Genomic DNA, 10,493 nt, shown 5'->3' on the forward strand with positions numbered 1-10,493 from the left:
GGCCGGTGGATGCAAAGGTCACGAAGCTCGCTCATTGAATATTTACGAACAACTGAACATTATTTCAAGTCAACCGAATGAAAGAACTTCGCGAAACTGAACGGTATATTTGTTTCTTTATAAACTTTTGGTTAAATATATGTTAAACTTCAAAATTACTTAATCATCTGTATTTAAATTCTATTCGACTTCGCAGACTGCTATGCGATCGGAACCAAAATATACAGATTATACAATTAATTTATGCGCTTTTAGTTAAAAGTCAAATGCCTTAGGTTGCGGGGGAAAAAGAAGGTACGAGAGGACAAAAGAGCTTTGTTGACGCTTGACACGTATCTATCTCATACCTCCTGAAGGAATGATCAGATTTCGTGTGTCGGGTATACGTAACATCCTAATAACTTCAATAATTTTTTCCGAATGTAGAATGCATACATAGTGAATTGAAAAATTCAATTAAGGAATGTCTGATCACTATCAGTCTTAATATAATTTATTAAACAGAATATTATAAAATATATTAATTTATATGCTAATTTTGGAGCTGTGACGTAGCGGGCGCTGGGGATTTGGAGTTTAGAATTGCGACGCAACCTCATGTACTGAATTTATAATTTGTGGTCTGCCCTGTGGTGGCTACAATAACCGCTTTTCCTATAAAGAGTAATACTATAGTACTACGCTACTTATATTACTATAAAGCTGCTGCTAGTTAAGGGTTTCTAATTTAAACCGGAAAGAAAGTTTTTAGAACTAAAAATAGTTTTTAATCTCTATGGTACAAACTTTATAATGAAAACTAAAATATTTACATTCCCTCGACATCCTTGTCTGTTTGCCTTTTGTTGGCAAAGGCCTCCTCCAATTGCCACCATAAATTTCTGACCTGGGCAGTTCGGGTCCATGTGCCACCTGCCACGGCTCTTATTTCATCAACCCACCAGCCACCTTAGGAATGTTCTACCCCTTTTCCTCTTCATGTGACCTGAGTACCAATGCATTAATGACTTGATGCATTTTGACTTTCCTCAGATGGTATGCCCAGCCCACTTCCAGTTTAGTTTTTTAATCGATTACGATTATTTAGTTACATTAACTATTAAGTTACATCTTTTTTGTGTGATTTTTTATTGTTGGTATGTTTATTCTGTCAGAAAGTTTTTTCCCCATCATTCTTCTTTCTATTCATTGCATTCTGACATGTTTCAAGTTTCTTGGTTAGTGCTTTTGTTAAGGCTCAAGTTATACCTAACATACATCTGTTTTAATATAAAAAATTTAACTTTTTACATTACGTTCACTTATTAAATTTAAATGGCAGGTTTTAGGTAGAAATTACTAGGAAATTGATTAAATTTTCAACATTGAAATTGAAATTCCAAATAATTTAAATAAACTTTCGTATAGCCTACAATAATCAAATTCATCATTCTTTAACCCATCTTGTAAGGCAACCAGAAGCTGATCGTTTTCACTTTACTGCCAATTATATATCATCGTAATATTATCCAAAAATTTCCCTTTTCTGATGAAACACAAAATCAAGATGTAAGCATTAACAATATCAAGTTTACATTGGTAGTCACAATCGGTAGACGTTAACAGCCCTATTTATCAAAGAGTTTATTCAGCAAAGAAGCTTATAAATAAATTGTATTATTACCTCAAAATGAAGACGTATAATTGGGCGGCGTTAAATTTTGCTTACATTTTTATGAATAAGCAAATCCAGTATTAAGGTGTTTTATAGCCTATTAACCTGAGGTTATATTTGTTGCTTTTAATATATTTCGCGTAATTCCCAGCTATTCTGACAGCTAAATAATGGCCTCGCATTTAAGTGCCTTTTTAATGGAGCCTGGTTAATTATAGTCCAGAGAGGTCTATTTCGATGTACCCAGAATTTCGAATGGGTCTAACGAAAAAAATAAATAAACGAGACAATTGATTGCGTTTAAATAAGGACTCTGTTCTCTGATTTAATATAATTGAGCAGTGGTAACGCCTGCGATTATCAATCCTTAGGTCGTGAGGTAAAATCCCGGTTAGTAGCACGTAACAACGATAAATTTTTCTAATATCGCGTTCTATCTAAACGTGCTCCAATAGATCCAAGAATTTTCTCTGTGAAAGAATTTATAAAATAAAAAATTATTTTATAGAGGTACATAACTTCTATTCGCAACCAGCGTAGTGGATAAAAGTATAGGGCATACTTTTCATTGCAGGACATCATCCCAAAAGTTGATTGAAAAAGTGTTTAGGAAAAAAAAACACATATTACCAAATTGAAACGCCGGACTGAAATAAGTCTTAATTAATGAATAATTAAACACATTTTAAATCGGCAAGCCACCTATTGATGGGAAAATAAAGTGATCACTCTACGCATATATATATCGGTTGAACATTTTTAAGTTAAATATATTCCTTACTATCCTTTACGAATATAAGCTAAATTATTGCTCTACAGTGATATTCCCAGAGATGTTATTATGCTAAAAGCCTAAATAAATACAAACTGTTAAAGTTCAGATCCAAGTAAGTTAGAGAAAATTAATCTACACATTTATCTAGCGCGTCGCGGTCGTGGTTATCAAGAATTCAGACAAACTTCTCCAACGCCGACCTAATTTCTACTGAAATTCATAAACAAAACATAAACTTTAGTTTTAATCATTAATTGATAATACTTTATGAAAATTTTAAAGTCAGGCAGCGTAACGTGTATGGTTCATAATTATACGGAGTCGTTGATACTTCCATTGAAAGGGCATTTAAACAGTCTGTCTTTTTCATATACTATGACTTACTTAAATTAAAGAAATTCATAAAATATTTCACCTTCAAGAGCCATACGAAATTATTTTCAATTCAGAATTAATAATTGGCTTTTTCAAGACTTCGCTTTCAAATAATTTTATTTAGTTATATTAAAATAAGTTTCTATTCAAATTTACAAAGACAACACTTTTCACTCAACAATAAAGTGTTATTCAGTGAATTCGTCGTATGTAAAGTACGTATTATGATAATGGACGCTGCGTGTATTAAATATATTCGCGTTGAATATATTTCAGAGCTGCACAGCTTTTGGTTACTCTACATTGAAATTATAAACTGTGTATGTTTTGTTATAACTACAGTATCTAAAGAAGTGTGCCGAATAAATAATTTAGCTCGCGTTTTATTTCTTTAACGAAAATTGACTTTTGGCCACTTTAAAACAAAATTTGAGAGGGCGAGTGAAGCCTGTAACTTAACTATTACAATCACATTCAGTCTTCGTTACTGCACCTGATGAGGCCCTAAATACTTATTGCTGCAATATCATCCCCAGTAAGTGTTCACGCTCACGCCCACTTCCCTGTCCGACAGGACTAAGTGAAAATATTAGAAAAAATATATTAGTTAGACTTATTAAACAACAACCCGTCCTTGATAACATACACTCGAATTATAGAAAAATATTTAAACCAAAACTTGTTTTTAGTTTTCACGCAAAACAATTATTATTAAACAAAGTACGGATCCCGAAAAAGAAATCCAAATGTTTGCGGCGTCTGGTTTAAATAGTCAATGGTTTCGTAAACACGCAAATACGATACCATAAAAGCTTTGATTCAATATTTGTCTCGCTTTTAAGTCTAAAGTTCAAGTTACTGAGAGCTTGCGATTGTATCTACATAGTTTCTTTGAAATACTCAGTTATATTTGCTTTAAACGGTAGTCTCTTATTGTATAATAATTATAGTTTTATTTATCGTTAATATAATTGATAATGCTAATTATGTTTTTCTTAATAATCATTCAAATTAATAAAACAAACCAAAATATTTTATTAAGTTCAATAAATTACCGGTTTTTCCTAAAAATATAAAGCTTGGGAAAACATTTTCCCCTAATTTTAGAAAACCCTTTTAATAAAAATAATGCACACAAAATACTTTGGCGAGCATAAAAGTAAAATTATCGCTCTGATTAAAACCCTCGCCACTCAGCCCTCATATTTTTGTGAAATATATTTTATTTTGAATACGTATTTTTGTAGCCAGGTTTTTACAAGTATATTAAACAATTCAAGTAGGTTATATAAATGTCATTATTGCAGACGACTTACTGTAAAATAATCCGAAACATCTTACTAGCAGTTTGGCTTAACTTAAAGAGACAGTTCGTTCAATGGCTATTAGATATTCATAGTACATAATATTATATGGATAAAGTGTATTGTGTATTCTAGTTATTTAGTTGGTAATTACTATTACTATTGGTATTATTAGTTTCGATTGTTGTTTATCAGTAGAATGGGTAAATGTATCAAAGGAAGCTTCGCCTTAAAACTTAGTAAAATAACTTTAACAGTCTCGATTTCGAGTTCACTTTTAATTTAGCAATGGTACCGGCGTTCCAATTATGATTCCCAACAATCGCGGTAGCCCTACATCAACATTGAACAATTTTAAACTCCCGAAGCGAAAACAAACACGAATTACCTTCCATGTTTACAAAGTACAGAACAACTTGTCGATAAGGACTAGATTATCTAAAGACAATACGGGTCCGTAATGTTTCGATAGAAAGGGTCCATTTTCTATTAGCCAGGGATACCCAGTCATTTGCATGTTAACAAATACGATAATTGAAAGCGCGCGTAAGCTTTTTGGAGCGTGTATTTTTAATATTAAAGCTTTATTTTAAACTTTTTAATGGAATTTTGGGTTTTTGGTTTCGAGGACTTTATTATTATGTGCGATTGTCGATTGTTAAGAGTAATAAATGCGGAAAGCGTCATTAAAATTTTAAAATTTTCGCACTGGAGTTTATGTAAGTTTTCCTTTCGAGGATAAATAATTAAACGACAACAGATTCCTTGCTGACATACCAGGGGTATTGCTTATATATAAGTATGGTGACATTGTTATTTCGTTACATATTAATATAAAATACGTTATAAATCTGTAATCAGCTAACAATAGCGAAAGCCTTGACCTGAAAGATATTAAAGAGAATAGAAAAAAAGATTGTTTGTAAACTAAAGCCTTTGAGAAAATTATGTACGTATTTACTGAGAAGAAACGTATCTTGTATTGTGTAAAATATTCTCTTATAAAATAATTCCCGTTCTAAGAATATTATGTGTTCTTAAAATAAATTAAGAATTCTCTGTATGAATACTGCGTTGATTGTAAGTATAGGTATAGAAAGAAACATCTTGCAAAGGTGAAGTTTACAACACTGCTTGGTGTAATAACTAAAGTTCAAATGAGCTTTTATACAATAGTGAGAGAGTGCTACGTATGCTATCAGATTTATTTATAATACATTTACAATTTTAAATTGTAAAATTTAAAGAAAAGTTGCAATTCTATATATTCTTAGCCGACACTAAAAAAGAAGGTAGTTTGATTTTTATAAATGTGACATTGTTGGAACCGTAAAAAAATTTGAGTATGATGCTATATAGGGACACATGATGCTAAATTTTATAACTTTTAAAATACTTTATGATGTATATCAGGTTTGGAAAAGGGACGAATTAACTGACGACGTAACGAATTTTGGGGGGAGGGGGTCTTTTTGTAAAACGTTACGATGCGGGGCGGGGATTGAATTACGCGTATTTGTTAATATTATTTTCGACGTTCCAGTACTTTACACCACATAATGGTAACTTTTAGGTATAAAGAGTCACTAAGTGATCACGAAACATTACATACTATTGTTAAGGCTTGTTGATCTAGTTCTTAGGGTAGGAAATTAAACACTCCAATGATGACTTGATTAACTATAATTTTCACATTGATTTTACATAGACTCACTAATTCAAATTGTAGCAAAGGAATTGCCTGTGCGCATGTGTTAACGGCTGTTTTATCCTCTAGTCCCCACTCAGACTCGACCTTTCCACTTCGGGCAGTTATTTGAGTCTATTCGTAACAATTCGTAAATAACCGAACGAGTCAAATGAGTAATTATTGCACATGCGCACTGGTAGCAAAAGAATATGTTTCATTAAAATGTTTAGAATTTAATTAAATAAATATTAAAAGCTAACACTAAACTTGGCTACAGAAAAACGTTACGGCGCGATACATGGGGGGGGTCAATACTCTCCAAATATTGCGTGACGTAATACTTGAACGCTCCCAAACGTTATGGATAGATACGTTTTATCGTAATCGGCGTAATTTTAGATGATATTAACATTCCAAACAACAAATAAATTTCTCTACTGAATAAATCTAGTAGTATTTGTTTTCGCATAGACGCACGCAACTAGAACGGTTCGTGACAAGTGACGTCGCAACAGACTGTTTCATGCTTTCAACATAATCGACACGTGTCACGCGCTCCGTCTGCGTGTTGCGTGGCACGCGCCCTTTTTCACAGCTGTATTTCATTAAAATAATGCATATATTGTGGTAGCGAGTGCCATGCCGTATCAATTTTATATGAAACATGTTGTTTTGTCTATGAGAGAGTCCTGGAAATAGATGTCAAACCTGGCTAAAATGAGGATGTACACGGGTAGCACTGAAAATGTTTAGAAAATGAAAAATGGCTTAATGTAGATAGTTGCCATTACTTTCTTAACCCAACTGTAAATAGTGGCACGAGATGGGGCTTCATTAAGAAATGCTCATTGCAGCCTATCATAGCTTTGTTGTTGATTAAGCCCACAACGAAAGTCATAATAAATCATTGACCGAAAATTTTATCGCGTTAGGTTCATTTTCACGTGTAACTAGAGTTTTAGATTTGCCGCCAATTCACAAAAACAAATGACAAATGAATGCAATATACTACATTTGGTTACTAAAGAGTTCTAAAATTGAAATTTATAAAAAGTTTTCATTAGAAATGGTTCTAACTGGCCAGTTCTAAACACTTTCAGTGCTACCCACGTATACCTACGTACATAGAACAAGGGAAATATTACAAACAGTAGTGTGTAAAGTATAAAATATTATAGAAAGTTATTTTTAATATAGAAAGAGTATTAGTTAAATACGCTTGGCTTGGCTTTTGGTAAACTATGTAGAAAGTATATATACTGGTAAAGTAGCTTACTTTTTTATATCAAGCGTTATTATTATAGGAAAATAGGATTAGAGGAATGCCTCTAAGCACAATGCTTGCACAATACTCAAGCAAATCAGCTGCAGCCATTGAGCTGGAAGGCTTGCAGCGATGCATGTTATTTCCAATTGTCCATACTCCATGCACTCGACTGCTACGGTATTTCTACTAATAATTTCAAGCGCTTTATATGCTGGTATGTTTGATATACAATTGAATGGATTTTAGGGTCATATTACTGAATCTAAGAAATAAACATGCTCTGGATGCTGGCTTCAAAGAAATCGAACCTTAACTTATATCAATATGCGTTATTTTTGTTGGATTAATATTTGTTTATTAATGTCATGGATATAATTAATCCATGACATTAATTTAAGTGCATAATTAGAGACTTCACAAATGTAATGTTTGATCAAAAACATACATGTTTATGTTTGCAAAAAGTAAAACGCTCCTGAATTAAAATGGAAGGCACGTGATTTCGTATGAATCGTTTAGGTAACTTCGCGATTGTGCTATTGAAAGTGTGTTCCCGCGAGTCCAATCACGCGGTATTGCTGGGACAACGGGGTGAGGTGGAAGATAGGGGGACGACTGGGCAATGGGGTATACATACAACAAAGTCGTGTTTGTACAGGTCACTTTGTAAGAATAGAATGACTTCTTGTGGAGGGTATTAACACTGTATGTGAACAAGAAAAAGTATAATGTCTTTAATTTTCATTACTTGATAGCAGTGTTGCTGCCCAGTGGCTTATACTTTCTTGCTATGTGCGCATTTAACATCAAACTCAAACGGTGAAGGAAAACATCGTGAGGAAACCGACTTGCCTTAGACCCAAAAAGTTGACAGCGTGTGTCAGGCACAGGAGGCTGATCATGTAATTGCCTATTTTATTTAATAGGTATAGGTATATTATTATTTTATTATAATAAAAACTAGACTTTTTACGAAATTGATTTATATAAATTAATTGACTTAGAATAAGAAACGACCGATTAATTGAAGGAAAATTCAAAGGAAAATACTAAAGTGCTTCAAGATTGCGATTAATGTAAAGAATCAAGAGCCAATTAGGTAATTCGTTAAGCCGTCACACGCCAATGGGGTCACCCGTGTTTATCGAAGCCTTATGAGGGAAATATGCTTTAATTCCCTTAGAGCCATTTCAACAAAGGAAAAACACCGTATTAGGTATTATAAGTTAATTTTAATATCGACTATACACTTTGCCCTTACACCGGTTTGATAGGTCATGTATGGACAACGTTTTAGAATCCATTAAATAATAAGTACACTTCAGCTATTAAAATCGTTTCAACATATTTAAATTTACCTTTTTGTATTATAAAATTACGATTCGAAGATAATTTAATGAACGACTGCTGGTAGGTAAATTCCTACGTCAAATGAATGCCTGAAGGGTCTTTGCTTAGTTACACGTATTGTCTATTAATGTTCAGTAACAATGATTAAATGTATAAACTATTTATTAATGCTTTACAAGAATAACAAGTACCAATAATTTATCTTTTGTTAACCCAAATGGCTTTATGCGTATGAAAACAAGTAATGACACTTGCGATTATAAATGTATTTATTTATTTATAAATTCAATCACGCCAGACAAACATACCATAAACATAATCCTTAAATACCAAAATTTGTCATAGTTTGAAACTATAACGCAAATTAAATTTGTGTTTAACAAACTCAGAACAATTTAATATAATCAAGCCCACACTGTAAAGGTGTAAAATATAATAATTTTCATTAACTTGAAGCCAAACTAAACAAAGGCTTGTTGTATTCGTAGAATTTGGCGAATTTAGTACACGTCGACCTTGGGGAGTTTAAATTTCATCTTAACAATGTGGTGTTGTATAATGTTATAGAAACACAACGAAATCTTACAGCGATAATAATTAATTAATTAATCATAGTCTTTAATTCAGAGTCTCAATTTAATAAGGGCTTATTAAAGATACCGTAGATCCGATAGAAAACAAAATTTAATTTCCTAATCAGTTTCAAATCAGAAATGAAATATTATAATACATTAACTATAATATGTGTTTTCAGTTAACTTTAAAGACATTACAGTTATTAAACCACAAGTACCGAGCTAAAATTGACTTAATTTAGATTAACCTTAGTATATAAGTTGGTTTTAGTACTACTTGGTTTAATTGCATTAAAAAATTAGGTAAATCAAGATTTAACAATTTTGCGAAATAATTGAATTGAAACGTCGTTATCACACATTTGTAGTAATCATAATTTAGTTAAATTAGGCTCTCACTGCGTAAAAAAATCGTATCTTTTGTGCGCTTTTCTATAAATGAATAATAACACTATATTTATGTCACAAAACATGAGAAAAACATACTACAATAGCCTAAGAGCCTAGCGGTGTTAACAAAAGACGAGCGTAAGAAAACGCAATAAATATTATTAGCAAAAACAGATCTTGTTTTGAGCAAACTCTTAACATAAATTTACAGCTATAAAAATAGTATTAAATTCATTTTTGGGCAGTTACAACCCATAAAAGTCGAATAAAGTACATTCAGTTAATAAGACATAAAAGTAACAGAAATAATAAATCAAGACGGGAATCTCACCCCTGACCTTGACGTAATGTGAAAACAAGTAACAATCAAGGACGACCGATATCCTCTTCTAGGATGTTTATAAACAGCATTATTAATGATAAAAAGAAATAATGAAAAGTTACTGGTCTTGTATCGAAATGAATTCCTTCTTCATTGGGGTACGAAAGATTATTTATAACAAGCGATATTATCTTTCGAAACCCTAAATGAAATCGTAAAGTAATAATTTTTATTACGTATTAGTGAAAGAAAAGTCGTATCTATTCGTTGCGGAATTGGATTAAAACTTTTCATCGTCTTTGCTTTTTTTTTACGAAATAATAATGAAAAATATATCCAAAACAATCAATGATTTGCCAGAAAAGGAAATGCAAGCACCAAGTGCTTCAAGCACTAAGCCATAAACGCGGTGAATAAAACTTAATTCTTATTATCTATTCTTTATAATCTAGATCCTAGACCGAAATTGCAATTCATTTTATTATTATCTACACTTACTTTCTGCTCTTAAATATTTCAGTGTCAGTTATAACTCACATCACAGAATAAAAACTTTTATCGTGATCACGAACTACTTGGGCGGGCGGCGTGCGCTCGGTAGGGCGGGCGGATCACAACTAAACCTGCAACTGTTGCACAAAACCTCTGTTTACTTTCAGTTTTGATTATGTAAATTGCTTCAGCTTTGAATTGGAAAATAGGTTGATATGAACGCTTTAATCTATCTATTTATTAATGTAAAATATCCTTGCCTTATATAGCGTTTAATTTATACGTTTTTCAATAGCAGC

At 32.2% G+C, this 10,493-nt stretch overlaps 1 protein-coding gene across 1 annotated transcript in view; it reads right to left on the bottom strand.

Moving 5' to 3' along the window:
• Positions 1 to 10,249, bottom strand: part of LOC125055743 (leucine-rich repeat-containing protein let-4-like) — a 179,384-nt gene extending 169,135 nt beyond the window's left edge. Inside the window, exon 1 of the mRNA XM_047658282.1 lies at positions 10,201 to 10,249. The gene's annotated coding sequence lies outside the window, so the exon portion shown is untranslated. The remainder of the gene's footprint in view (positions 1 to 10,200) is intronic.
• Positions 10,250 to 10,493: the final 244 nt, after the last annotated feature.

The sequence above is a fragment of the Pieris napi genome, chromosome 14 (genome assembly GCF_905475465.1).
Source record: "Pieris napi chromosome 14, ilPieNapi1.2, whole genome shotgun sequence".
Lineage (NCBI taxonomy): Eukaryota > Metazoa > Arthropoda > Insecta > Lepidoptera > Pieridae > Pieris > Pieris napi.